Consider the following 27588-nt stretch of genomic DNA (forward strand, 5'->3'; position numbering starts at 1 on the left):
TGTTGCTTTCCTTAGCCTGGAAAATCTCTTGGAATTGGCTTTGTATGTATGACTTGGACTCATTTTCATTTTAATGAATTGGATTTGATTGCTAATGCACCTGTTGCTCATCTTTTCTGTTCTAGTGGGGCAATCTCCCCATGTTAGTTATCTACAGTGTGAGGACCAATCCATGTCCCAACAGTTGAGTGTCGGGTCTCACGGCCAATAGAGAAGTCTTTCTTCATGCTCATCGTGCTATTTATGACGCGCCTGGCAGGCCTGCAGACCCTGGTGAACATGGTGAGTTCACTGTCCTCACGTCTCGTGCAAAGGAGCTACAGAGTCATTTACTGCGATAGTGAGCAAGTTCTATGTTTACATTTAGTTTTTATTTCATTTACCACTTTCTCACCTGTGAGTCTTTTATCACATAAACAGGAGCCAAAAAGTAAAGTCTTCTGACTTTTCATTTGGTCAAAAGAGTTTGAGCACAGATCCCCAAAATCAGTTTCTCTTCAGCGTACATGTCCTTTAATACACAACGAATTAAAGGAGGAGTTTTCTAACTAACCTGTCCACAGCTTCCACTTAACAAATGATACCAAATTAAGACTTAAGTCTTTTGCTGCCTAAAGTACACATTATGCATAATTAGCTTGAAAACTAAATGATTGGATACTTGATGCTCGTATGATCAAAAGCCATCATGACTAATTAAGTTTGTAAGCACATTAGGTCACATGTCATCAATCACTCAGTACCCACGTAACTGAAAATGCAACTCCTTGTAAACTCTGCATCCAGTTTTTTGACAAAGATAGTGACAAGCGTGAAAGGCTTGAGCACAGACAGGAGGTGTTAATTTAGTGTGTTCTCAGTATGAGAGAGGAAGTTGTTCTGATCTACTGTTAAATGAAAAGTAAAAGAGAACGTTTCTGACTGACTGAGCAGCAGCGCCCCCTGCAGGTTGTAGAGGGAATTGAAAAAGCTTACAGCACCTGGTATTCCCAGGCGGTCTCCCATCCAAGTACTAACCAGGCCCGACCCTGCTTAGCTTCCGAGATCGGACGAGATCGGGCGTGTTCAGGGTGGTATGGCCGTAAGCGAAGGACACTGTGACAAATATCTATTATATAGCTGCTGGAATGATACGTGTCTTCCAGTTTTGCACATAATTGGCCTGAGAGGCTGATGTTGATCCTGCACACGTTCTTCTCTCATGTGTTTCTTCTCTGCAGCTGAAAATGGGACTCTCAGATAGCTTAGTGTCCTGTCTTCTGTTCCCTGTGTGTACTTTTGTGTTCATCGTCACACAGAGAGAGCGAAGCTGCTTAATTAGTTGAAATCATCATAAATTGCGTCTATTTGAAACAGTAACATTGTCGCTTACAAGTCAGAACACAATACTAGATGTTGTTTGTGCATCTATGAAAGCGTCATTTGCCACTGCTTCTCTCGCTTACGGCCATACCACCCTGAACACACCCGATCTCGTCCGATCTCGGAAGCTAAGCAGGGTAGGGCCTGGTTAGTACTTGGATGGGAGACCACCTGGGAATACCAGGTGCTGTAAGTGTTTTTTTTTTAACCAACAGGGGGCGCTGTTCCATCAAACTTCACATTAAGAATACTGAGATGTACAAGTAAACAAATACAATCCCACAGACAGCGACTTATTTTGAACTATTCAAGACCGGATATGTATATTGAACACCTGTTGCTTTCCTTAGCCTGGAAAATCTCTTGGAATTGGCTTTGTATGTATGACTTGGACTCATTTTCATTTTAATGAATTGGATTTGATTGCTAATGCACCTGTTGCTCATCTTTTCTGTTCTAGTGGGGCAATCTCCCCATGTTAGTTATCTACAGTGTGAGGACCAATCCATGTCCCAACAGTTGAGTGTCGGGTCTCACGGCCAATAGAGAAGTCTTTCTTCATGCTCATCGTGCTATTTATGACGCGCCTGGCAGGCCTGCAGACCCTGGTGAACATGGTGAGTTCACTGTCCTCACGTCTCGTGCAAAGGAGCTACAGAGTCATTTACTGCGATAGTGAGCAAGTTCTATGTTTACATTTAGTTTTTATTTCATTTACCACTTTCTCACCTGTGAGTCTTTTATCACATAAACAGGAGCCAAAAAGTAAAGTCTTCTGACTTTTCATTTGGTCAAAAGAGTTTGAGCACAGATCCCCAAAATCAGTTTCTCTTCAGCGTACATGTCCTTTAATACACAATGAATTAAAGGAGGAGTTTTCTAACTAACCTGTCCACAGCTTCCACTTAACAAATGATACCAAATTAAGACTTAAGTCTTTTGCTGCCTAAAGTACACATTATGCATAATTAGCTTGAAAACTAAATGATTGGATACTTGATGCTCGTATGATCAAAAGCCATCATGACTAATTAAGTTTGTAAGCACATTAGGTCACATGTCATCAATCACTCAGTACCCACGTAACTGAAAATGCAACTCCTTGTAAACTCTGCATCCAGTTTTTTGACAAAGATAGTGACAAGCGTGAAAGGCTTGAGCACAGACAGGAGGTGTTAATTTAGTGTGTTCTCAGTATGAGAGAGGAAGTTGTTCTGATCTACTGTTAAATGAAAAGTAAAAGAGAACGTTTCTGACTGACTGAGCAGCAGCGCCCCCTGCAGGTTGTAGAGGGAATTGAAAAATCTTACAGCACCTGGTATTCCCAGGCGGTCTCCCATCCAAGTACTAACCAGGCCCGACCCTGCTTAGCTTCCGAGATCGGACGAGATCGGGCGTGTTCAGGGTGGTATGGCCGTAAGCGAAGGACACTGTGACAAATATCTATTATATAGCTGCTGGAATGATACGTGTCTTCCAGTTTTACACATAATTGGCCTGAGAGGCTGATGTTGATCCTGCACACGTTCTTCTCTCATGTGTTTCTTCTCTGCAGCTGAAAATGGGACTCTCAGATAGCTTAGTGTCCTGTCTTCTGTTCCCTGTGTGTACTTTTGTGTTCATCGTCACACAGAGAGAGCGAAGCTGCTTAATTAGTTGAAATCATCATAAATTGCGTCTATTTGAAACAGTAACATTGTCGCTTACAAGTCAGAACACAATACTAGATGTTGTTTGTGCATCTATGAAAGCGTCATTTGCGACTGCGTCTCTCGCTTACGGCCATACCACCCTGAACACGCCCGATCTCGTCCGATCTCGGAAGCTAAGCAGGGTCGGGCCTGGTTAGTACTTGGATGGGAGACCGCCTGGGAATACCAGGTGCTGTAAGTGTTTTTTTTTTAACCAACAGGGGGCGCTGTTCCATTAAACTTCACATTAAGAATACTGAGATGTACAAGTAAACAAATACAATCCCACAGACAGCGACTTATTTTGAACTATTCAAGACCGGATATGTATATTGAACACCTGTTGCTTTCCTTAGCCTGGAAAATCTCTTGGAATTGGCTTTGTATGTATGACTTGGACTCATTTTCATTTTAATGAATTGGATTTGATTGCTAATGCACCTGTTGCTCATCTTTTCTGTTCTAGTGGGGCAATCTCCCCATGTTAGTTATCTACAGTGTGAGGACCAATCCATGTCCCAACAGTTGAGTGTCGGGTCTCACGGCCAATAGAGAAGTCTTTCTTCATGCTCATCGTGCTATTTATGACGCGCCTGGCAGGCCTGCAGACCCTGGTGAACATGGTGAGTTCACTGTCCTCACGTCTCGTGCAAAGGAGCTACAGAGTCATTTACTGCGATAGTGAGCAAGTTCTATGTTTACATTTAGTTTTTATTTCATTTACCACTTTCTCACCTGTGAGTCTTTTATCACATAAACAGGAGCCAAAAAGTAAAGTCTTCTGACTTTTCATTTGGTCAAAAGAGTTTGAGCACAGATCCCCAAAATCAGTTTCTCTTCAGCGTACATGTCCTTTAATACACAATGAATTAAAGGAGGAGTTTTCTAACTAACCTGTCCACAGCTTCCACTTAACAAATGATACCAAATTAAGACTTAAGTCTTTTGCTGCCTAAAGTACACATTATGCATAATTAGCTTGAAAACTAAATGATTGGATACTTGATGCTCGTATGATCAAAAGCCATCATGACTAATTAAATTTGTAAGCACATTAGGTCACATGTCATCAATCACTCAGTACCCACGTAACTGAAAATGCAACTCCTTGTAAACTCTGCATCCAGTTTTTTGACAAAGATAGTGACAAGCGTGAAAGGCTTGAGCACAGACAGGAGGTGTTAATTTAGTGTGTTCTCAGTATGAGAGAGGAAGTTGTTCTGATCTACTGTTAAATGAAAAGTAAAAGAGAACGTTTCTGACTGACTGAGCAGCAGCGCCCCCTGCAGGTTGTAGAGGGAATTGAAAAAGCTTACAGCACCTGGTATTCCCAGGCGGTCTCCCATCCAAGTACTAACCAGGCCCGACCCTGCTTAGCTTCCGAGATCGGACGAGATCGGGCGTGTTCAGGGTGGTATGGCCGTAAGCGAAGGACACTGTGACAAATATCTATTATATAGCTGCTGGAATGATACGTGTCTTCCAGTTTTACACATAATTGGCCTGAGAGGCTGATGTTGATCCTGCACACGTTCTTCTCTCATGTGTTTCTTCTCTGCAGCTGAAAATGGGACTCTCAGATAGCTTAGTGTCCTGTCTTCTGTTCCCTGTGTGTACTTTTGTGTTCATCGTCACACAGAGAGAGCGAAGCTGCTTAATTAGTTGAAATCATCATAAATTGCGTCTATTTGAAACAGTAACATTGTCGCTTACAAGTCAGAACACAATACTAGATGTTGTTTGTGCATCTATGAAAGCGTCATTTGCGACTGCGTCCCTCGCTTACGGCCATACCACCCTGAACACGCCCGATCTCGTCCGATCTCGGAAGCTAAGCAGGGTCGGGCCTGGTTAGTACTTGGATGGGAGACCGCCTGGGAATACCAGGTGCTGTAAGTGTTTTTTTTTTAACCAACAGGGGGCGCTGTTCCATTAAACTTCACATTAAGAATACTGAGATGTACAAGTAAACAAATACAATCCCACAGACAGCGACTTATTTTGAACTATTCAAGACCGGATATGTATATTGAACACCTGTTGCTTTCCTTAGCCTGGAAAATCTCTTGGAATTGGCTTTGTATGTATGACTTGGACTCATTTTCATTTTAATGAATTGGATTTGATTGCTAATGCACCTGTTGCTCATCTTTTCTGTTCTAGTGGGGCAATCTCCCCATGTTAGTTATCTACAGTGTGAGGACCAATCCATGTCCCAACAGTTGAGTGTCGGGTCTCACGGCCAATAGAGAAGTCTTTCTTCATGCTCATCGTGCTATTTATGACGCGCCTGGCAGGCCTGCAGACCCTGGTGAACATGGTGAGTTCACTGTCCTCACGTCTCGTGCAAAGGAGCTACAGAGTCATTTACTGCGATAGTGAGCAAGTTCTATGTTTACATTTAGTTTTTATTTCATTTACCACTTTCTCACCTGTGAGTCTTTTATCACATAAACAGGAGCCAAAAAGTAAAGTCTTCTGACTTTTCATTTGGTCAAAGGAGTTTGAGCACAGATCCCCAAAATCAGTTTCTCTTCAGCGTACATGTCCTTTAATACACAATGAATTAAAGGAGGAGTTTTCTAACTAACCTGTCCACAGCTTCCACTTAACAAATGATACCAAATTAAGACTTAAGTCTTTTGCTGCCTAAAGTACACATTATGCATAATTAGCTTGAAAACTAAATGATTGGATACTTGATGCTCGTATGATCAAAAGCCATCATGACTAATTAAGTTTGTAAGCACATTAGGTCACATGTCATCAATCACTCAGTACCCACGTAACTGAAAATGCAACTACTTGTAAACTCTGCATCCAGTTTTTTGACAAAGATAGTGACAAGCGTGAAAGGCTTGAGCACAGACAGGAGGTGTTAATTTAGTGTGTTCTCAGTATGAGAGAGGAAGTTGTTCTGATCTACTGTTAAATGAAAAGTAAAAGAGAACGTTTCTGACTGACTGAGCAGCAGCGCCCCCTGCAGGTTGTAGAGGGAATTGAAAAAGCTTACAGCACCTGGTATTCCCAGGCGGTCTCCCATCCAAGTACTAACCAGGCCCGACCCTGCTTAGCTTCCGAGATCGGACGAGATCGGGCGTGTTCAGGGTGGTATGGCCGTAAGCGAAGGACACTGTGACAAATATCTATTATATAGCTGCTGGAATGATACGTGTCTTCCAGTTTTACACATAATTGGCCTGAGAGGCTGATGTTGATCCTCCACACGTTCTTCTTCTCTCATGTGTTTCTTCTCTGCAGCTGAAAATGGGACTCTCAGATAGCTTAGTGTCCTGTCTTCTGTTCCCTGTGTGTACTTTTGTGTTCATCGTCACACAGAGAGAGCGAAGCTGCTTAATTAGTTGAAATCATCATAAATTGCGTCTATTTGAAACAGTAACATTGTCGCTTACAAGTCAGAACACAATAATAGATGTTGTTTGTGCATCTATGAAAGCGTCATTTGCGACTGCTTCTCTCGCTTACGGCCATACCACCCTGAACACGCCCGATCTCGGAAGCTAAGCAGGGTCGGGCCTGGTTAGTACTTGGATGGGAGACCGACATTGTTTTCAATAAGCCACCTGAAGGTCTGACCGGCGTACTTCCCAAAAACGATGACCAGCTGACCTTTCGTGAAAGGCTTGAGCACAGACAGGAGGTGTTAATTTAGTGTGTTCTCAGTATGAGAGAGGAAGTTGTTCTGATCTACTGTTAAATGAAAAGTAAAAGAGAACGTTTCTGACTGACTGAGCAGCAGCGCCCCCTGCAGGTTGTAGAGGGAATTGAAAAAGCTTACAGCACCTGGTATTCCCAGGCGAATTCTCCTCCAAGTACTAAAGCGATCGTCAGCCGTCCAATGGTTGAGCAATGCTGAGCAGAGCTGAGCAGCGATCAGCCAATGGTTGAGCAATGCTGAGCAGAGCTGAGCGCTCAACAGACCAATCATTGAGCGATCAGGCTCACGCAGGCTCACGCACGTGTGTGACGTCACACTTGGGTCGTCTGCATTTCAAACCAAGATGGCGGTCGCCGGTTACTGTCAAATCTAGCGATACACATTTGACTTTCTCGTTTCCCTCAGGTAAGTTCAATTTTCTTCATTCTTAGCTCTTTCTGTTGGTAATTTGGTGGTGCATTTAGCCAGCTAGGTGTCACTTTTGCTGTGTTGAATGTTTCTATGAAAACCGGCAGATTAACGCGACTGTTAACAGCTGAACCGGCGAATCCAGCGATAGCCTACACTACAGTACACATTTGACGCTCCCGTTTCTCTCAACTAAGTTCAATATTCTTCATTCTTAGCTCTTTCTGTTGGTAAATCGGTGGTGCATTTAGCCAGCTAGATGTCACTTTTGCTGTGTTGAATGATTCTCTTAAAACTGGCAAAAACGATTAGCATGCTGCTGTGAAAATGAATGACCTACCAATCGCCACTGTAATGTAACCTGACGATCCCTGGAAATACTTTAAAAACGTGATCAGACACTCTACCTCGCTTCTTAAGACCATAGAGATGGTGTTACAACAATTTGGATTTGAAATTCGATGTGGAAATATGCTTTAGAAGTGTAAACATGTCAACGATTTGTATGCTAAAAACAAAGTGATGAATGAATGGGCTGTTTTTGGTTACTACTTTTATGAGGGCTGTAGGGTCTCTAAAAATGTATTTAAGCCCTCATCTGCTTTTAGTTTTACTCATTTATTCACTTTTTACTGTACCAGATCATAAGCACTTTGTTTCACCTGTTGGCTGTGGAAAGCAAATAGCACATACGTCATATCGATACTCATTACATGTGTATTTTATATTTCCAGAATATTTGTTGAAGAGCCAGAGCCTGTGCCTTCTGTGAGACGGCCCGTTCAGCCCACAGCGTCGTCCTCCTCCACTCGTCCAAAGCCTGCTGCGCCCACCCCCATTCTGCCAGGGCCTGCTGCATCCACCCACCTCCAGCCAAAGCCTGCTGCATCCACCTATGGACCACCCCCTGTGTCGGCAGCACCCATACTGCTGGTTCTCCCCTCACAGCCACAGGCTCCCTCCGTCCTGTTTCGTGGGCCATCGTGCAGCCAGAGCTTTGTACCTCCTGCACCAACAGTCTCGGCACTCATGCCGAACAAGTCCTTGCGGCCATGTGGGGCTTGCCACGTGCCTAATTGTGGTGGACAGCGGAAGAGGTACACACCTCCCAAGGACAAAGTGGCTGGAAGCACCCAGAAAATTTTTTCCTACTGTCCAACCACTAGGAAATCCACCACCTCTGGGTTTGACAGTGTGGTGTACGACAGCTTCATACACTTTAAATGTGTGGTGGATGCAGAGTTGGAAAAGAGGGGAACTGTGTAAATAACTGTAAATAATTGTGTAAATAACTTTGTTTGTGTGTGTGTGTGTGTGTGTGTGTGCGTGTGTGTTTGTGTTTCAAAGTATAATCTATTATTTATATAGTTCAAAAGTTACAAATAATGCACTTTACAGTTCTTGTGTTTGTTTTTTTATTTATGTTGCTGTTAAAATGCACTTTATTATCTTTTTATACAAACATGTTCTGGGTTATGTTCAGTATCAAGGCCAATCTAACCTCAATCATTTTAACCGTAATCAGTTCTGATCTAACACAATTAGTTTACATACCCTTTAGTGGTTGTTCATGTTCAGATAATCTGTGTTTTTGTCATGCGTGTTGTTTGTTTGTCTTTGTCAGCTTCATGTCTTTGTGATGTTTGTATGTCTGTCAGCTCCATGTTTAACTAAATGATTGCAAATGGTAGTACATGTTTGTCTCTCGTCTTGTCTCGTGTTCTCGCTCGTAGATCTGTACCTTGTCGTGGTGAGCGAGCTTTAAACCAAACAGATCTTGTATACTTGTGTTTTCATGCATTGCCTTTTAAATGAAACACATTCTGGATGAAAATTAAAAGTTGTAAAAGTATTTCAAGTATTTTGGAGTCTCTGTATGCTTGGGTTTCAGAAGGGTTGGGATAGTGTAAGATAACACATCAATTCACTGATACATTACACCCTTTCTTAATTCAGCCCAAAAATGTAACAGTTACACACGTTTCCACTTGACTATATGAATCTCATCAACTGAAACTATGAAAATAATACACAAAACATTCAGCAGACTAGTGGATTTCAATAGATAGATAGATAGATACTTTATTGATCCCCATGGGGAAATTCAAGAAATTAGAAAGGAAATCAGGCTTTGTACATAACAATTTCCGTAAATAACACTTCAGGATTTTGACCACCAGATGGCACCATCCGTTTTGATCATTTTCGATCGATCCCAGGGTTGAGCAATATGTACTTGGGGGGGTCATGAGCCATTCCCAGGCGGTCTCCCATCCAAGTACTAACCAGGCCCGACCCTGCTTAGCTTCCGAGATCGGACGAGATCGGGCGTGTTCAGGGTGGTATGGCCGTAAGCGAAGGACACTGTGACAAATATCTATTATATAGCTGCTGGAATGATACGTGTCTTCCAGTTTTGCACATAATTGGCCTGAGAGGCTGATGTTGATCCTGCACACGTTCTTCTCTCATGTGTTTCTTCTCTGCAGCTGAAAATGGGACTCTCAGATAGCTTAGTGTCCTGTCTTCTGTTCCCTGTGTGTACTTTTGTGTTCATCGTCACACAGAGAGAGCGAAGCTGCTTAATTAGTTGAAATCATCATAAATTGCGTCTATTTGAAACAGTAACATTGTCGCTTACAAGTCAGAACACAATACTAGATGTTGTTTGTGCATCTATGAAAGCGTCATTTGCGACAGCTTCTCTCGCTTACAGCCATACCACCCTGAACACGCCCGATCTCGTCCGATCGCGGAAGCTAAGCAGGGTCGGGCCTGGTTAGTACTTGGATGGGAGACCGCCTGGGAATACCAGGTGCTGTAAGTGTTTTTTTTTTTTAACCAACAGGGGGCGCTGTTCCATCAAACTTCACATTAAGAATACTGAGATGTACAAGTAAACAAATACAATCCCACAGACAGCGACTTATTTTGAACTATTCAAGACCGGATATGTATATTGAACACCTGTTGCTTTCCTTAGCCTGGAAAATCTCTTGGAATTGGCTTTGTATGTATGACTTGGACTCATTTTCATTTTAATGAATTGGATTTGATTGCTAATGCACCTGTTGCTCATCTTTTCTGTTCTAGTGGGGCAATCTCCCCATGTTAGTTATCTACAGTGTGAGGACCAATCCATGTCCCAACAGTTGAGTGTCGGGTCTCACGGCCAATAGAGAAGTCTTTCTTCATGCTCATCGTGCTATTTATGACGCGCCTGGCAGGCCTGCAGACCCTGGTGAACATGGTGAGTTCACTGTCCTCACGTCTCGTGCAAAGGAGCTACAGAGTCATTTACTGCGATAGTGAGCAAGTTCTATGTTTACATTTAGTTTTTATTTCATTTACCACTTTCTCACCTGTGAGTCTTTTATCACATAAACAGGAGCCAAAAAGTAAAGTCTTCTGACTTTTCATTTGGTCAAAAGAGTTTGAGCACAGATCCCCAAAATCAGTTTCTCTTCAGCGTACATGTCCTTTAATACACAACGAATTAAAGGAGGAGTTTTCTAACTAACCTGTCCACAGCTTCCACTTAACAAATGATACCAAATTAAGACTTAAGTCTTTTGCTGCCTAAAGTACACATTATGCATAATTAGCTTGAAAACTAAATGATTGGATACTTGATGCTCGTATGATCAAAAGCCATCATGACTAATTAAGTTTGTAAGCACATTAGGTCACATGTCATCAATCACTCAGTACCCACGTAACTGAAAATGCAACTCCTTGTAAACTCTGCATCCAGTTTTTTGACAAAGATAGTGACAAGCGTGAAAGGCTTGAGCACAGACAGGAGGTGTTAATTTAGTGTGTTCTCAGTATGAGAGAGGAAGTTGTTCTGATCTACTGTTAAATGAAAAGTAAAAGAGAACGTTTCTGACTGACTGAGCAGCAGCGCCCCCTGCAGGTTGTAGAGGGAATTGAAAAAGCTTACAGCACCTGGTATTCCCAGGCGGTCTCCCATCCAAGTACTAACCAGGCCCGACCCTGCTTAGCTTCCGAGATCGGACGAGATCGGGCGTGTTCAGGGTGGTATGGCCGTAAGCGAAGGACACTGTGACAAATATCTATTATATAGCTGCTGGAATGATACGTGTCTTCCAGTTTTGCACATAATTGGCCTGAGAGGCTGATGTTGATCCTGCACACGTTCTTCTCTCATGTGTTTCTTCTCTGCAGCTGAAAATGGGACTCTCAGATAGCTTAGTGTCCTGTCTTCTGTTCCCTGTGTGTACTTTTGTGTTCATCGTCACACAGAGAGAGCGAAGCTGCTTAATTAGTTGAAATCATCATAAATTGCGTCTATTTGAAACAGTAACATTGTCGCTTACAAGTCAGAACACAATACTAGATGTTGTTTGTGCATCTATGAAAGCGTCATTTGCGACAGCTTCTCTCGCTTACAGCCATACCACCCTGAACACGCCCGATCTCGTCCGATCGCGGAAGCTAAGCAGGGTCGGGCCTGGTTAGTACTTGGATGGGAGACCGCCTGGGAATACCAGGTGCTGTAAGTGTTTTTTTTTAACCAACAGGGGGCGCTGTTCCATCAAACTTCACATTAAGAATACTGAGATGTACAAGTAAACAAATACAATCCCACAGACAGCGACTTATTTTGAACTATTCAAGACCGGATATGTATATTGAACACCTGTTGCTTTCCTTAGCCTGGAAAATCTCTTGGAATTGGCTTTGTATGTATGACTTGGACTCATTTTCATTTTAATGAATTGGATTTGATTGCTAATGCACCTGTTGCTCATCTTTTCTGTTCTAGTGGGGCAATCTCCCCATGTTAGTTATCTACAGTGTGAGGACCAATCCATGTCCCAACAGTTGAGTGTCGGGTCTCACGGCCAATAGAGAAGTCTTTCTTCATGCTCATCGTGCTATTTATGACGCGCCTGGCAGGCCTGCAGACCCTGGTGAACATGGTGAGTTCACTGTCCTCACGTCTCGTGCAAAGGAGCTACAGAGTCATTTACTGCGATAGTGAGCAAGTTCTATGTTTACATTTAGTTTTTATTTCATTTACCACTTTCTCACCTGTGAGTCTTTTATCACATAAACAGGAGCCAAAAAGTAAAGTCTTCTGACTTTTCATTTGGTCAAAAGAGTTTGAGCACAGATCCCCAAAATCAGTTTCTCTTCAGCGTACATGTCCTTTAATACACAACGAATTAAAGGAGGAGTTTTCTAACTAACCTGTCCACAGCTTCCACTTAACAAATGATACCAAATTAAGACTTAAGTCTTTTGCTGCCTAAAGTACACATTATGCATAATTAGCTTGAAAACTAAATGATTGGATACTTGATGCTCGTATGATCAAAAGCCATCATGACTAATTAAGTTTGTAAGCACATTAGGTCACATGTCATCAATCACTCAGTACCCACGTAACTGAAAATGCAACTCCTTGTAAACTCTGCATCCAGTTTTTTGACAAAGATAGTGACAAGCGTGAAAGGCTTGAGCACAGACAGGAGGTGTTAATTTAGTGTGTTCTCAGTATGAGAGAGGAAGTTGTTCTGATCTACTGTTAAATGAAAAGTAAAAGAGAACGTTTCTGACTGACTGAGCAGCAGCGCCCCCTGCAGGTTGTAGAGGGAATTGAAAAAGCTTACAGCACCTGGTATTCCCAGGCGGTCTCCCATCCAAGTACTAACCAGGCCCGACCCTGCTTAGCTTCCGAGATCGGACGAGATCGGGCGTGTTCAGGGTGGTATGGCCGTAAGTGAAGGACACTGTGACAAATATCTATTATATAGCTGCTGGAATGATACGTGTCTTCCAGTTTTACACATAATTGGCCTGAGAGGCTGATGTTGATCCTGCACACGTTCTTCTCTCATGTGTTTCTTCTCTGCAGCTGAAAATGGGACTCTCAGATAGCTTAGTGTCCTGTCTTCTGTTCCCTGTGTGTACTTTTGTGTTCATCGTCACACAGAGAGAGCGAAGCTGCTTAATTAGTTGAAATCATCATAAATTGCGTCTATTTGAAACAGTAACATTGTCGCTTACAAGTCAGAACACAATACTAGATGTTGTTTGTGCATCTATGAAAGCGTCATTTGCCACTGCTTCTCTCGCTTACGGCCATACCACCCTGAACACACCCGATCTCGTCCGATCTCGGAAGCTAAGCAGGGTAGGGCCTGGTTAGTACTTGGATGGGAGACCACCTGGGAATACCAGGTGCTGTAAGTGTTTTTTTTTTAACCAACAGGGGGCGCTGTTCCATCAAACTTCACATTAAGAATACTGAGATGTACAAGTAAACAAATACAATCCCACAGACAGCGACTTATTTTGAACTATTCAAGACCGGATATGTATATTGAACACCTGTTGCTTTCCTTAGCCTGGAAAATCTCTTGGAATTGGCTTTGTATGTATGACTTGGACTCATTTTCATTTTAATGAATTGGATTTGATTGCTAATGCACCTGTTGCTCATCTTTTCTGTTCTAGTGGGGCAATCTCCCCATGTTAGTTATCTACAGTGTGAGGACCAATCCATGTCCCAACAGTTGAGTGTCGGGTCTCACGGCCAATAGAGAAGTCTTTCTTCATGCTCATCGTGCTATTTATGACGCGCCTGGCAGGCCTGCAGACCCTGGTGAACATGGTGAGTTCACTGTCCTCACGTCTCGTGCAAAGGAGCTACAGAGTCATTTACTGCGATAGTGAGCAAGTTCTATGTTTACATTTAGTTTTTATTTCATTTACCACTTTCTCACCTGTGAGTCTTTTATCACATAAACAGGAGCCAAAAAGTAAAGTCTTCTGACTTTTCATTTGGTCAAAAGAGTTTGAGCACAGATCCCCAAAATCAGTTTCTCTTCAGCGTACATGTCCTTTAATACACAATGAATTAAAGGAGGAGTTTTCTAACTAACCTGTCCACAGCTTCCACTTAACAAATGATACCAAATTAAGACTTAAGTCTTTTGCTGCCTAAAGTACACATTATGCATAATTAGCTTGAAAACTAAATGATTGGATACTTGATGCTCGTATGATCAAAAGCCATCATGACTAATTAAGTTTGTAAGCACATTAGGTCACATGTCATCAATCACTCAGTACCCACGTAACTGAAAATGCAACTCCTTGTAAACTCTGCATCCAGTTTTTTGACAAAGATAGTGACAAGCGTGAAAGGCTTGAGCACAGACAGGAGGTGTTAATTTAGTGTGTTCTCAGTATGAGAGAGGAAGTTGTTCTGATCTACTGTTAAATGAAAAGTAAAAGAGAACGTTTCTGACTGACTGAGCAGCAGCGCCCCCTGCAGGTTGTAGAGGGAATTGAAAAATCTTACAGCACCTGGTATTCCCAGGCGGTCTCCCATCCAAGTACTAACCAGGCCCGACCCTGCTTAGCTTCCGAGATCGGACGAGATCGGGCGTGTTCAGGGTGGTATGGCCGTAAGCGAAGGACACTGTGACAAATATCTATTATATAGCTGCTGGAATGATACGTGTCTTCCAGTTTTACACATAATTGGCCTGAGAGGCTGATGTTGATCCTGCACACGTTCTTCTCTCATGTGTTTCTTCTCTGCAGCTGAAAATGGGACTCTCAGATAGCTTAGTGTCCTGTCTTCTGTTCCCTGTGTGTACTTTTGTGTTCATCGTCACACAGAGAGAGCGAAGCTGCTTAATTAGTTGAAATCATCATAAATTGCGTCTATTTGAAACAGTAACATTGTCGCTTACAAGTCAGAACACAATACTAGATGTTGTTTGTGCATCTATGAAAGCGTCATTTGCGACAGCTTCTCTCGCTTACAGCCATACCACCCTGAACACGCCCGATCTCGTCCGATCGCGGAAGCTAAGCAGGGTCGGGCCTGGTTAGTACTTGGATGGGAGACCGCCTGGGAATACCAGGTGCTGTAAGTGTTTTTTTTTTTTAACCAACAGGGGGCGCTGTTCCATCAAACTTCACATTAAGAATACTGAGATGTACAAGTAAACAAATACAATCCCACAGACAGCGACTTATTTTGAACTATTCAAGACCGGATATGTATATTGAACACCTGTTGCTTTCCTTAGCCTGGAAAATCTCTTGGAATTGGCTTTGTATGTATGACTTGGACTCATTTTCATTTTAATGAATTGGATTTGATTGCTAATGCACCTGTTGCTCATCTTTTCTGTTCTAGTGGGGCAATCTCCCCATGTTAGTTATCTACAGTGTGAGGACCAATCCATGTCCCAACAGTTGAGTGTCGGGTCTCACGGCCAATAGAGAAGTCTTTCTTCATGCTCATCGTGCTATTTATGACGCGCCTGGCAGGCCTGCAGACCCTGGTGAACATGGTGAGTTCACTGTCCTCACGTCTCGTGCAAAGGAGCTACAGAGTCATTTACTGCGATAGTGAGCAAGTTCTATGTTTACATTTAGTTTTTATTTCATTTACCACTTTCTCACCTGTGAGTCTTTTATCACATAAACAGGAGCCAAAAAGTAAAGTCTTCTGACTTTTCATTTGGTCAAAAGAGTTTGAGCACAGATCCCCAAAATCAGTTTCTCTTCAGCGTACATGTCCTTTAATACACAACGAATTAAAGGAGGAGTTTTCTAACTAACCTGTCCACAGCTTCCACTTAACAAATGATACCAAATTAAGACTTAAGTCTTTTGCTGCCTAAAGTACACATTATGCATAATTAGCTTGAAAACTAAATGATTGGATACTTGATGCTCGTATGATCAAAAGCCATCATGACTAATTAAGTTTGTAAGCACATTAGGTCACATGTCATCAATCACTCAGTACCCACGTAACTGAAAATGCAACTCCTTGTAAACTCTGCATCCAGTTTTTTGACAAAGATAGTGACAAGCGTGAAAGGCTTGAGCACAGACAGGAGGTGTTAATTTAGTGTGTTCTCAGTATGAGAGAGGAAGTTGTTCTGATCTACTGTTAAATGAAAAGTAAAAGAGAACGTTTCTGACTGACTGAGCAGCAGCGCCCCCTGCAGGTTGTAGAGGGAATTGAAAAAGCTTACAGCACCTGGTATTCCCAGGCGGTCTCCCATCCAAGTACTAACCAGGCCCGACCCTGCTTAGCTTCCGAGATCGGACGAGATCGGGCGTGTTCAGGGTGGTATGGCCGTAAGCGAAGGACACTGTGACAAATATCTATTATATAGCTGCTGGAATGATACGTGTCTTCCAGTTTTGCACATAATTGGCCTGAGAGGCTGATGTTGATCCTGCACACGTTCTTCTCTCATGTGTTTCTTCTCTGCAGCTGAAAATGGGACTCTCAGATAGCTTAGTGTCCTGTCTTCTGTTCCCTGTGTGTACTTTTGTGTTCATCGTCACACAGAGAGAGCGAAGCTGCTTAATTAGTTGAAATCATCATAAATTGCGTCTATTTGAAACAGTAACATTGTCGCTTACAAGTCAGAACACAATACTAGATGTTGTTTGTGCATCTATGAAAGCGTCATTTGCGACAGCTTCTCTCGCTTACAGCCATACCACCCTGAACACGCCCGATCTCGTCCGATCGCGGAAGCTAAGCAGGGTCGGGCCTGGTTAGTACTTGGATGGGAGACCGCCTGGGAATACCAGGTGCTGTAAGTGTTTTTTTTTAACCAACAGGGGGCGCTGTTCCATCAAACTTCACATTAAGAATACTGAGATGTACAAGTAAACAAATACAATCCCACAGACAGCGACTTATTTTGAACTATTCAAGACCGGATATGTATATTGAACACCTGTTGCTTTCCTTAGCCTGGAAAATCTCTTGGAATTGGCTTTGTATGTATGACTTGGACTCATTTTCATTTTAATGAATTGGATTTGATTGCTAATGCACCTGTTGCTCATCTTTTCTGTTCTAGTGGGGCAATCTCCCCATGTTAGTTATCTACAGTGTGAGGACCAATCCATGTCCCAACAGTTGAGTGTCGGGTCTCACGGCCAATAGAGAAGTCTTTCTTCATGCTCATCGTGCTATTTATGACGCGCCTGGCAGGCCTGCAGACCCTGGTGAACATGGTGAGTTCACTGTCCTCACGTCTCGTGCAAAGGAGCTACAGAGTCATTTACTGCGATAGTGAGCAAGTTCTATGTTTACATTTAGTTTTTATTTCATTTACCACTTTCTCACCTGTGAGTCTTTTATCACATAAACAGGAGCCAAAAAGTAAAGTCTTCTGACTTTTCATTTGGTCAAAAGAGTTTGAGCACAGATCCCCAAAATCAGTTTCTCTTCAGCGTACATGTCCTTTAATACACAACGAATTAAAGGAGGAGTTTTCTAACTAACCTGTCCACAGCTTCCACTTAACAAATGATACCAAATTAAGACTTAAGTCTTTTGCTGCCTAAAGTACACATTATGCATAATTAGCTTGAAAACTAAATGATTGGATACTTGATGCTCGTATGATCAAAAGCCATCATGACTAATTAAGTTTGTAAGCACATTAGGTCACATGTCATCAATCACTCAGTACCCACGTAACTGAAAATGCAACTCCTTGTAAACTCTGCATCCAGTTTTTTGACAAAGATAGTGACAAGCGTGAAAGGCTTGAGCACAGACAGGAGGTGTTAATTTAGTGTGTTCTCAGTATGAGAGAGGAAGTTGTTCTGATCTACTGTTAAATGAAAAGTAAAAGAGAACGTTTCTGACTGACTGAGCAGCAGCACCCCCTGCAGGTTGTAGAGGGAATTGAAAAAGCTTACAGCACCTGGTATTCCCAGGCGGTCTCCCATCCAAGTACTAACCAGGCCCGACCCTGCTTAGCTTCCGAGATCGGACGAGATCGGGCGTGTTCAGGGTGGTATGGCCGTAAGTGAAGGACACTGTGACAAATATCTATTATATAGCTGCTGGAATGATACGTGTCTTCCAGTTTTACACATAATTGGCCTGAGAGGCTGATGTTGATCCTGCACACGTTCTTCTCTCATGTGTTTCTTCTCTGCAGCTGAAAATGGGACTCTCAGATAGCTTAGTGTCCTGTCTTCTGTTCCCTGTGTGTACTTTTGTGTTCATCGTCACACAGAGAGAGCGAAGCTGCTTAATTAGTTGAAATCATCATAAATTGCGTCTATTTGAAACAGTAACATTGTCGCTTACAAGTCAGAACACAATACTAGATGTTGTTTGTGCATCTATGAAAGCGTCATTTGCCACTGCTTCTCTCGCTTACGGCCATACCACCCTGAACACACCCGATCTCGTCCGATCTCGGAAGCTAAGCAGGGTAGGGCCTGGTTAGTACTTGGATGGGAGACCACCTGGGAATACCAGGTGCTGTAAGTGTTTTTTTTTTAACCAACAGGGGGCGCTGTTCCATCAAACTTCACATTAAGAATACTGAGATGTACAAGTAAACAAATACAATCCCACAGACAGCGACTTATTTTGAACTATTCAAGACCGGATATGTATATTGAACACCTGTTGCTTTCCTTAGCCTGGAAAATCTCTTGGAATTGGCTTTGTATGTATGACTTGGACTCATTTTCATTTTAATGAATTGGATTTGATTGCTAATGCACCTGTTGCTCATCTTTTCTGTTCTAGTGGGGCAATCTCCCCATGTTAGTTATCTACAGTGTGAGGACCAATCCATGTCCCAACAGTTGAGTGTCGGGTCTCACGGCCAATAGAGAAGTCTTTCTTCATGCTCATCGTGCTATTTATGACGCGCCTGGCAGGCCTGCAGACCCTGGTGAACATGGTGAGTTCACTGTCCTCACGTCTCGTGCAAAGGAGCTACAGAGTCATTTACTGCGATAGTGAGCAAGTTCTATGTTTACATTTAGTTTTTATTTCATTTACCACTTTCTCACCTGTGAGTCTTTTATCACATAAACAGGAGCCAAAAAGTAAAGTCTTCTGACTTTTCATTTGGTCAAAAGAGTTTGAGCACAGATCCCCAAAATCAGTTTCTCTTCAGCGTACATGTCCTTTAATACACAATGAATTAAAGGAGGAGTTTTCTAACTAACCTGTCCACAGCTTCCACTTAACAAATGATACCAAATTAAGACTTAAGTCTTTTGCTGCCTAAAGTACACATTATGCATAATTAGCTTGAAAACTAAATGATTGGATACTTGATGCTCGTATGATCAAAAGCCATCATGACTAATTAAGTTTGTAAGCACATTAGGTCACATGTCATCAATCACTCAGTACCCACGTAACTGAAAATGCAACTCCTTGTAAACTCTGCATCCAGTTTTTTGACAAAGATAGTGACAAGCGTGAAAGGCTTGAGCACAGACAGGAGGTGTTAATTTAGTGTGTTCTCAGTATGAGAGAGGAAGTTGTTCTGATCTACTGTTAAATGAAAAGTAAAAGAGAACGTTTCTGACTGACTGAGCAGCAGCGCCCCCTGCAGGTTGTAGAGGGAATTGAAAAATCTTACAGCACCTGGTATTCCCAGGCGGTCTCCCATCCAAGTACTAACCAGGCCCGACCCTGCTTAGCTTCCGAGATCGGACGAGATCGGGCGTGTTCAGGGTGGTATGGCCGTAAGCGAAGGACACTGTGACAAATATCTATTATATAGCTGCTGGAATGATACGTGTCTTCCAGTTTTACACATAATTGGCCTGAGAGGCTGATGTTGATCCTGCACACGTTCTTCTCTCATGTGTTTCTTCTCTGCAGCTGAAAATGGGACTCTCAGATAGCTTAGTGTCCTGTCTTCTGTTCCCTGTGTGTACTTTTGTGTTCATCGTCACACAGAGAGAGCGAAGCTGCTTAATTAGTTGAAATCATCATAAATTGCGTCTATTTGAAACAGTAACATTGTCGCTTACAAGTCAGAACACAATACTAGATGTTGTTTGTGCATCTATGAAAGCGTCATTTGCGACTGCGTCTCTCGCTTACGGCCATACCACCCTGAACACGCCCGATCTCGTCCGATCTCGGAAGCTAAGCAGGGTCGGGCCTGGTTAGTACTTGGATGGGAGACCGCCTGGGAATACCAGGTGCTGTAAGTGTTTTTTTTTTAACCAACAGGGGGCGCTGTTCCATTAAACTTCACATTAAGAATACTGAGATGTACAAGTAAACAAATACAATCCCACAGACAGCGACTTATTTTGAACTATTCAAGACCGGATATGTATATTGAACACCTGTTGCTTTCCTTAGCCTGGAAAATCTCTTGGAATTGGCTTTGTATGTATGACTTGGACTCATTTTCATTTTAATGAATTGGATTTGATTGCTAATGCACCTGTTGCTCATCTTTTCTGTTCTAGTGGGGCAATCTCCCCATGTTAGTTATCTACAGTGTGAGGACCAATCCATGTCCCAACAGTTGAGTGTCGGGTCTCACGGCCAATAGAGAAGTCTTTCTTCATGCTCATCGTGCTATTTATGACGCGCCTGGCAGGCCTGCAGACCCTGGTGAACATGGTGAGTTCACTGTCCTCACGTCTCGTGCAAAGGAGCTACAGAGTCATTTACTGCGATAGTGAGCAAGTTCTATGTTTACATTTAGTTTTTATTTCATTTACCACTTTCTCACCTGTGAGTCTTTTATCACATAAACAGGAGCCAAAAAGTAAAGTCTTCTGACTTTTCATTTGGTCAAAAGAGTTTGAGCACAGATCCCCAAAATCAGTTTCTCTTCAGCGTACATGTCCTTTAATACACAATGAATTAAAGGAGGAGTTTTCTAACTAACCTGTCCACAGCTTCCACTTAACAAATGATACCAAATTAAGACTTAAGTCTTTTGCTGCCTAAAGTACACATTATGCATAATTAGCTTGAAAACTAAATGATTGGATACTTGATGCTCGTATGATCAAAAGCCATCATGACTAATTAAATTTGTAAGCACATTAGGTCACATGTCATCAATCACTCAGTACCCACGTAACTGAAAATGCAACTCCTTGTAAACTCTGCATCCAGTTTTTTGACAAAGATAGTGACAAGCGTGAAAGGCTTGAGCACAGACAGGAGGTGTTAATTTAGTGTGTTCTCAGTATGAGAGAGGAAGTTGTTCTGATCTACTGTTAAATGAAAAGTAAAAGAGAACGTTTCTGACTGACTGAGCAGCAGCGCCCCCTGCAGGTTGTAGAGGGAATTGAAAAAGCTTACAGCACCTGGTATTCCCAGGCGGTCTCCCATCCAAGTACTAACCAGGCCCGACCCTGCTTAGCTTCCGAGATCGGACGAGATCGGGCGTGTTCAGGGTGGTATGGCCGTAAGCGAAGGACACTGTGACAAATATCTATTATATAGCTGCTGGAATGATACGTGTCTTCCAGTTTTACACATAATTGGCCTGAGAGGCTGATGTTGATCCTGCACACGTTCTTCTCTCATGTGTTTCTTCTCTGCAGCTGAAAATGGGACTCTCAGATAGCTTAGTGTCCTGTCTTCTGTTCCCTGTGTGTACTTTTGTGTTCATCGTCACACAGAGAGAGCGAAGCTGCTTAATTAGTTGAAATCATCATAAATTGCGTCTATTTGAAACAGTAACATTGTCGCTTACAAGTCAGAACACAATACTAGATGTTGTTTGTGCATCTATGAAAGCGTCATTTGCGACTGCGTCCCTCGCTTACGGCCATACCACCCTGAACACGCCCGATCTCGTCCGATCTCGGAAGCTAAGCAGGGTCGGGCCTGGTTAGTACTTGGATGGGAGACCGCCTGGGAATACCAGGTGCTGTAAGTGTTTTTTTTTTAACCAACAGGGGGCGCTGTTCCATTAAACTTCACATTAAGAATACTGAGATGTACAAGTAAACAAATACAATCCCACAGACAGCGACTTATTTTGAACTATTCAAGACCGGATATGTATATTGAACACCTGTTGCTTTCCTTAGCCTGGAAAATCTCTTGGAATTGGCTTTGTATGTATGACTTGGACTCATTTTCATTTTAATGAATTGGATTTGATTGCTAATGCACCTGTTGCTCATCTTTTCTGTTCTAGTGGGGCAATCTCCCCATGTTAGTTATCTACAGTGTGAGGACCAATCCATGTCCCAACAGTTGAGTGTCGGGTCTCACGGCCAATAGAGAAGTCTTTCTTCATGCTCATCGTGCTATTTATGACGCGCCTGGCAGGCCTGCAGACCCTGGTGAACATGGTGAGTTCACTGTCCTCACGTCTCGTGCAAAGGAGCTACAGAGTCATTTACTGCGATAGTGAGCAAGTTCTATGTTTACATTTAGTTTTTATTTCATTTACCACTTTCTCACCTGTGAGTCTTTTATCACATAAACAGGAGCCAAAAAGTAAAGTCTTCTGACTTTTCATTTGGTCAAAGGAGTTTGAGCACAGATCCCCAAAATCAGTTTCTCTTCAGCGTACATGTCCTTTAATACACAATGAATTAAAGGAGGAGTTTTCTAACTAACCTGTCCACAGCTTCCACTTAACAAATGATACCAAATTAAGACTTAAGTCTTTTGCTGCCTAAAGTACACATTATGCATAATTAGCTTGAAAACTAAATGATTGGATACTTGATGCTCGTATGATCAAAAGCCATCATGACTAATTAAGTTTGTAAGCACATTAGGTCACATGTCATCAATCACTCAGTACCCACGTAACTGAAAATGCAACTACTTGTAAACTCTGCATCCAGTTTTTTGACAAAGATAGTGACAAGCGTGAAAGGCTTGAGCACAGACAGGAGGTGTTAATTTAGTGTGTTCTCAGTATGAGAGAGGAAGTTGTTCTGATCTACTGTTAAATGAAAAGTAAAAGAGAACGTTTCTGACTGACTGAGCAGCAGCGCCCCCTGCAGGTTGTAGAGGGAATTGAAAAAGCTTACAGCACCTGGTATTCCCAGGCGGTCTCCCATCCAAGTACTAACCAGGCCCGACCCTGCTTAGCTTCCGAGATCGGACGAGATCGGGCGTGTTCAGGGTGGTATGGCCGTAAGCGAAGGACACTGTGACAAATATCTATTATATAGCTGCTGGAATGATACGTGTCTTCCAGTTTTACACATAATTGGCCTGAGAGGCTGATGTTGATCCTGCACACGTTCTTCTCTCATGTGTTTCTTCTCTGCAGCTGAAAATGGGACTCTCAGATAGCTTAGTGTCCTGTCTTCTGTTCCCTGTGTGTACTTTTGTGTTCATCGTCACACAGAGAGAGCGAAGCTGCTTAATTAGTTGAAATCATCATAAATTGCGTCTATTTGAAACAGTAACATTGTCGCTTACAAGTCAGAACACAATACTAGATGTTGTTTGTGCATCTATGAAAGCGTCATTTGCGACTGCGTCTCTCGCTTACGGCCATACCACCCTGAACACGCCCGATCTCGTCCGATCTCGGAAGCTAAGCAGGGTCGGGCCTGGTTAGTACTTGGATGGGAGACCGCCTGGGAATACCAGGTGCTGTAAGTGTTTTTTTTTTAACCAACAGGGGGCGCTGTTCCATTAAACTTCACATTAAGAATACTGAGATGTACAAGTAAACAAATACAATCCCACAGACAGCGACTTATTTTGAACTATTCAAGACCGGATATGTATATTGAACACCTGTTGCTTTCCTTAGCCTGGAAAATCTCTTGGAATTGGCTTTGTATGTATGACTTGGACTCATTTTCATTTTAATGAATTGGATTTGATTGCTAATGCACCTGTTGCTCATCTTTTCTGTTCTAGTGGGGCAATCTCCCCATGTTAGTTATCTACAGTGTGAGGACCAATCCATGTCCCAACAGTTGAGTGTCGGGTCTCACGGCCAATAGAGAAGTCTTTCTTCATGCTCATCGTGCTATTTATGACGCGCCTGGCAGGCCTGCAGACCCTGGTGAACATGGTGAGTTCACTGTCCTCACGTCTCGTGCAAAGGAGCTACAGAGTCATTTACTGCGATAGTGAGCAAGTTCTATGTTTACATTTAGTTTTTATTTCATTTACCACTTTCTCACCTGTGAGTCTTTTATCACATAAACAGGAGCCAAAAAGTAAAGTCTTCTGACTTTTCATTTGGTCAAAAGAGTTTGAGCACAGATCCCCAAAATCAGTTTCTCTTCAGCGTACATGTCCTTTAATACACAATGAATTAAAGGAGGAGTTTTCTAACTAACCTGTCCACAGCTTCCACTTAACAAATGATACCAAATTAAGACTTAAGTCTTTTGCTGCCTAAAGTACACATTATGCATAATTAGCTTGAAAACTAAATGATTGGATACTTGATGCTCGTATGATCAAAAGCCATCATGACTAATTAAATTTGTAAGCACATTAGGTCACATGTCATCAATCACTCAGTACCCACGTAACTGAAAATGCAACTACTTGTAAACTCTGCATCCAGTTTTTTGACAAAGATAGTGACAAGCGTGAAAGGCTTGAGCACAGACAGGAGGTGTTAATTTAGTGTGTTCTCAGTATGAGAGAGGAAGTTGTTCTGATCTACTGTTAAATGAAAAGTAAAAGAGAACGTTTCTGACTGACTGAGCAGCAGCGCCCCCTGCAGGTTGTAGAGGGAATTGAAAAAGCTTACAGCACCTGGTATTCCCAGGCGGTCTCCCATCCAAGTACTAACCAGGCCCGACCCTGCTTAGCTTCCGAGATCGGACGAGATCGGGCGTGTTCAGGGTGGTATGGCCGTAAGCGAAGGACACTGTGACAAATATCTATTATATAGCTGCTGGAATGATACGTGTCTTCCAGTTTTACACATAATTGGCCTGAGAGGCTGATGTTGATCCTCCACACGTTCTTCTTCTCTCATGTGTTTCTTCTCTGCAGCTGAAAATGGGACTCTCAGATAGCTTAGTGTCCTGTCTTCTGTTCCCTGTGTGTACTTTTGTGTTCATCGTCACACAGAGAGAGCGAAGCTGCTTAATTAGTTGAAATCATCATAAATTGCGTCTATTTGAAACAGTAACATTGTCGCTTACAAGTCAGAACACAATAATAGATGTTGTTTGTGCATCTATGAAAGCGTCATTTGCGACTGCTTCTCTCGCTTACGGCCATACCACCCTGAACACGCCCGATCTCGTCCGATCTCGGAAGCTAAGCAGGGTCGGGCCTGGTTAGTACTTGGATGGGAGACCGCCTGGGAATACCAGGTGCTGTAAGTGTTTTTTTAACCAACAGGGGGCGCTGTTCCATCAAACTTCACATTAAGAATACTGAGATGTACAAGTAAACAAATACAATCCCACAAACAGCGACTTATTTTGAACTATTCAAGACCGGATATGTATATTGAACACCTGTTGCTTTCCTTAGCCTGGAAAATCTCTTGGAATTGGCTTTGTATGTATGACTTGGACTCATTTTCATTTTAATGAATTGGATTTGATTGCTAATGCACCTGTTGCTCATCTTTTCTGTTCTAGTGGGGCAATCTCCCCATGTTAGTTATCTACAGTGTGAGGACCAATCCATGTCCCAACAGTTGAGTGTCGGGTCTCACGGCCAATAGAGAAGTCTTTCTTCATGCTCATCGTGCTATTTATGACGCGCCTGGCAGGCCTGCAGACCCTGGTGAACATGGTGAGTTCACTGTCCTCACGTCTCGTGCAAAGGAGCTACAGAGTCATTTACTGCGATAGTGAGCAAGTTCTATGTTTACATTTAGTTTTTATTTCATTTACCACTTTCTCACCTGTGAGTCTTTTATCACATAAACAGGAGCCAAAAAGTAAAGTCTTCTGACTTTTCATTTGGTCAAAAGAATTTGAGCACAGATCCCCAAAATCAGTTTCTCTTCAGCGTACATGTCCTTTAATACACAATGAATTAAAGGAGGAGTTTTCTAACTAACCTGTCCACAGCTTCCACTTAACAAATGATACCAAATTAAGACTTAAGTCTTTTGCTGCCTAAAGTACACATTATGCATAATTAGCTTGAAAACTAAATGATTGGATACTTGATGCTCGTATGATCAAAAGCCATCATGACTAATTAAGTTTGTAAGCACATTAGGTCACATGTCATCAATCACTCAGTACCCACGTAACTGAAAATGCAACTACTTGTAAACTCTGCATCCAGTTTTTTGACAAAGATAGTGACAAGCGTGAAAGGCTTGAGCACAGACAGGAGGTGTTAATTTAGTGTGTTCTCAGTATGAGAGAGGAAGTTGTTCTGATCTACTGTTAAATGAAAAGTAAAAGAGAACGTTTCTGACTGACTGAGCAGCAGCGCCCCCTGCAGGTTGTAGAGGGAATTGAAAAAGCTTACAGCACCTGGTATTCCCAGGCGGTCTCCCATCCAAGTACTAACCAGGCCCGACCCTGCTTAGCTTCCGAGATCGGACGAGATCGGGCGTGTTCAGGGTGGTATGGCCGTAAGCGAAGGACACTGTGACAAATATCTATTATATAGCTGCTGGAATGATACGTGTCTTCCAGTTTTACACATAATTGGCCTGAGAGGCTGATGTTGATCCTGCACACGTTCTTCTCTCATGTGTTTCTTCTCTGCAGCTGAAAATGGGACTCTCAGATAGCTTAGTGTCCTGTCTTCTGTTCCCTGTGTGTACTTTTGTGTTCATCGTCACACAGAGAGAGCGAAGCTGCTTAATTAGTTGAAATCATCATAAATTGCGTCTATTTGAAACAGTAACATTGTCGCTTACAAGTCAGAACACAATACTAGATGTTGTTTGTGCATCTATGAAAGCGTCATTTGCGACTGCGTCTCTCGCTTACGGCCATACCACCCTGAACACGCCCGATCTCGTCCGATCTCGGAAGCTAAGCAGGGTCGGGCCTGGTTAGTACTTGGATGGGAGACCGCCTGGGAATACCAGGTGCTGTAAGTGTTTTTTTTTTAACCAACAGGGGGCGCTGTTCCATTAAACTTCACATTAAGAATACTGAGATGTACAAGTAAACAAATACAATCCCACAGACAGCGACTTATTTTGAACTATTCAAGACCGGATATGTATATTGAACACCTGTTGCTTTCCTTAGCCTGGAAAATCTCTTGGAATTGGCTTTGTATGTATGACTTGGACTCATTTTCATTTTAATGAATTGGATTTGATTGCTAATGCACCTGTTGCTCATCTTTTCTGTTCTAGTGGGGCAATCTCCCCATGTTAGTTATCTACAGTGTGAGGACCAATCCATGTCCCAACAGTTGAGTGTCGGGTCTCACGGCCAATAGAGAAGTCTTTCTTCATGCTCATCGTGCTATTTATGACGCGCCTGGCAGGCCTGCAGACCCTGGTGAACATGGTGAGTTCACTGTCCTCACGTCTCGTGCAAAGGAGCTACAGAGTCATTTACTGCGATAGTGAGCAAGTTCTATGTTTACATTTAGTTTTTATTTCATTTACCACTTTCTCACCTGTGAGTCTTTTATCACATAAACAGGAGCCAAAAAGTAAAGTCTTCTGACTTTTCATTTGGTCAAAAGAATTTGAGCACAGATCCCCAAAATCAGTTTCTCTTCAGCGTACATGT

At 42.6% G+C, this 27588-nt stretch overlaps 28 non-coding genes and 1 pseudogene across 28 annotated transcripts; 14 read left to right on the forward strand and 15 right to left on the reverse strand.

Moving 5' to 3' along the window:
- Positions 1-968: 968 nt before the first annotated feature.
- On the reverse strand, positions 969-1087 carry LOC142392009 (5S ribosomal RNA). The gene has a single exon (XR_012770682.1). It is a non-coding gene; the product is annotated as a 5S ribosomal RNA (ribosomal RNA).
- Positions 1088-1439: 352 nt separating this feature from the next.
- Positions 1440-1558, forward strand: LOC142392395 (5S ribosomal RNA). Its single transcript, XR_012771049.1, has one exon. It is a non-coding gene; the product is annotated as a 5S ribosomal RNA (ribosomal RNA).
- A 1107-nt stretch (positions 1559-2665) lies between these two features.
- Positions 2666-2784, reverse strand: LOC142393282 (5S ribosomal RNA). The gene has a single exon (XR_012771894.1). It is a non-coding gene; the product is annotated as a 5S ribosomal RNA (ribosomal RNA).
- Positions 2785-3136: 352 nt separating this feature from the next.
- Positions 3137-3255, forward strand: LOC142393048 (5S ribosomal RNA). Its single transcript, XR_012771670.1, has one exon. It is a non-coding gene; the product is annotated as a 5S ribosomal RNA (ribosomal RNA).
- Positions 3256-4362: 1107 nt separating this feature from the next.
- Positions 4363-4481, reverse strand: LOC142392020 (5S ribosomal RNA). The gene has a single exon (XR_012770693.1). It is a non-coding gene; the product is annotated as a 5S ribosomal RNA (ribosomal RNA).
- A 352-nt stretch (positions 4482-4833) lies between these two features.
- On the forward strand, positions 4834-4952 carry LOC142393059 (5S ribosomal RNA). The gene has a single exon (XR_012771681.1). It is a non-coding gene; the product is annotated as a 5S ribosomal RNA (ribosomal RNA).
- Positions 4953-6059: 1107 nt separating this feature from the next.
- Positions 6060-6178, reverse strand: LOC142392033 (5S ribosomal RNA). Its single transcript, XR_012770705.1, has one exon. It is a non-coding gene; the product is annotated as a 5S ribosomal RNA (ribosomal RNA).
- Positions 6179-9373: 3195 nt separating this feature from the next.
- On the reverse strand, positions 9374-9496 carry LOC142393736 (5S ribosomal RNA; annotated as a pseudogene).
- A 352-nt stretch (positions 9497-9848) lies between these two features.
- LOC142392623 (5S ribosomal RNA) lies at positions 9849-9967 on the forward strand. The gene has a single exon (XR_012771265.1). It is a non-coding gene; the product is annotated as a 5S ribosomal RNA (ribosomal RNA).
- A 1109-nt stretch (positions 9968-11076) lies between these two features.
- Positions 11077-11195, reverse strand: LOC142392044 (5S ribosomal RNA). Its single transcript, XR_012770716.1, has one exon. It is a non-coding gene; the product is annotated as a 5S ribosomal RNA (ribosomal RNA).
- Positions 11196-11547: 352 nt separating this feature from the next.
- Positions 11548-11666, forward strand: LOC142392624 (5S ribosomal RNA). The gene has a single exon (XR_012771266.1). It is a non-coding gene; the product is annotated as a 5S ribosomal RNA (ribosomal RNA).
- Positions 11667-12772: 1106 nt separating this feature from the next.
- On the reverse strand, positions 12773-12891 carry LOC142392537 (5S ribosomal RNA). The gene has a single exon (XR_012771182.1). It is a non-coding gene; the product is annotated as a 5S ribosomal RNA (ribosomal RNA).
- A 352-nt stretch (positions 12892-13243) lies between these two features.
- Positions 13244-13362, forward strand: LOC142392407 (5S ribosomal RNA). The gene has a single exon (XR_012771060.1). It is a non-coding gene; the product is annotated as a 5S ribosomal RNA (ribosomal RNA).
- Positions 13363-14469: 1107 nt separating this feature from the next.
- Positions 14470-14588, reverse strand: LOC142393293 (5S ribosomal RNA). The gene has a single exon (XR_012771905.1). It is a non-coding gene; the product is annotated as a 5S ribosomal RNA (ribosomal RNA).
- A 352-nt stretch (positions 14589-14940) lies between these two features.
- LOC142392625 (5S ribosomal RNA) lies at positions 14941-15059 on the forward strand. The gene has a single exon (XR_012771267.1). It is a non-coding gene; the product is annotated as a 5S ribosomal RNA (ribosomal RNA).
- Positions 15060-16168: 1109 nt separating this feature from the next.
- On the reverse strand, positions 16169-16287 carry LOC142392056 (5S ribosomal RNA). The gene has a single exon (XR_012770727.1). It is a non-coding gene; the product is annotated as a 5S ribosomal RNA (ribosomal RNA).
- Positions 16288-16639: 352 nt separating this feature from the next.
- LOC142392626 (5S ribosomal RNA) lies at positions 16640-16758 on the forward strand. The gene has a single exon (XR_012771268.1). It is a non-coding gene; the product is annotated as a 5S ribosomal RNA (ribosomal RNA).
- Positions 16759-17864: 1106 nt separating this feature from the next.
- LOC142392548 (5S ribosomal RNA) lies at positions 17865-17983 on the reverse strand. Its single transcript, XR_012771193.1, has one exon. It is a non-coding gene; the product is annotated as a 5S ribosomal RNA (ribosomal RNA).
- A 352-nt stretch (positions 17984-18335) lies between these two features.
- On the forward strand, positions 18336-18454 carry LOC142392418 (5S ribosomal RNA). The gene has a single exon (XR_012771071.1). It is a non-coding gene; the product is annotated as a 5S ribosomal RNA (ribosomal RNA).
- A 1107-nt stretch (positions 18455-19561) lies between these two features.
- On the reverse strand, positions 19562-19680 carry LOC142393305 (5S ribosomal RNA). The gene has a single exon (XR_012771916.1). It is a non-coding gene; the product is annotated as a 5S ribosomal RNA (ribosomal RNA).
- Positions 19681-20032: 352 nt separating this feature from the next.
- On the forward strand, positions 20033-20151 carry LOC142393070 (5S ribosomal RNA). Its single transcript, XR_012771692.1, has one exon. It is a non-coding gene; the product is annotated as a 5S ribosomal RNA (ribosomal RNA).
- A 1107-nt stretch (positions 20152-21258) lies between these two features.
- On the reverse strand, positions 21259-21377 carry LOC142392067 (5S ribosomal RNA). Its single transcript, XR_012770738.1, has one exon. It is a non-coding gene; the product is annotated as a 5S ribosomal RNA (ribosomal RNA).
- Positions 21378-21729: 352 nt separating this feature from the next.
- LOC142393082 (5S ribosomal RNA) lies at positions 21730-21848 on the forward strand. The gene has a single exon (XR_012771704.1). It is a non-coding gene; the product is annotated as a 5S ribosomal RNA (ribosomal RNA).
- A 1107-nt stretch (positions 21849-22955) lies between these two features.
- Positions 22956-23074, reverse strand: LOC142392078 (5S ribosomal RNA). Its single transcript, XR_012770749.1, has one exon. It is a non-coding gene; the product is annotated as a 5S ribosomal RNA (ribosomal RNA).
- Positions 23075-23426: 352 nt separating this feature from the next.
- Positions 23427-23545, forward strand: LOC142393094 (5S ribosomal RNA). Its single transcript, XR_012771715.1, has one exon. It is a non-coding gene; the product is annotated as a 5S ribosomal RNA (ribosomal RNA).
- Positions 23546-24652: 1107 nt separating this feature from the next.
- Positions 24653-24771, reverse strand: LOC142392090 (5S ribosomal RNA). Its single transcript, XR_012770760.1, has one exon. It is a non-coding gene; the product is annotated as a 5S ribosomal RNA (ribosomal RNA).
- Positions 24772-25126: 355 nt separating this feature from the next.
- LOC142393106 (5S ribosomal RNA) lies at positions 25127-25245 on the forward strand. Its single transcript, XR_012771726.1, has one exon. It is a non-coding gene; the product is annotated as a 5S ribosomal RNA (ribosomal RNA).
- Positions 25246-26349: 1104 nt separating this feature from the next.
- LOC142392102 (5S ribosomal RNA) lies at positions 26350-26468 on the reverse strand. The gene has a single exon (XR_012770771.1). It is a non-coding gene; the product is annotated as a 5S ribosomal RNA (ribosomal RNA).
- A 352-nt stretch (positions 26469-26820) lies between these two features.
- Positions 26821-26939, forward strand: LOC142393117 (5S ribosomal RNA). Its single transcript, XR_012771737.1, has one exon. It is a non-coding gene; the product is annotated as a 5S ribosomal RNA (ribosomal RNA).
- The last annotated feature ends 649 nt before the right edge of the window (positions 26940-27588 follow it).

This window comes from Odontesthes bonariensis, chromosome 11 (genome assembly GCF_027942865.1).
Source record: "Odontesthes bonariensis isolate fOdoBon6 chromosome 11, fOdoBon6.hap1, whole genome shotgun sequence".
NCBI lineage: Eukaryota > Metazoa > Chordata > Actinopteri > Atheriniformes > Atherinopsidae > Odontesthes > Odontesthes bonariensis.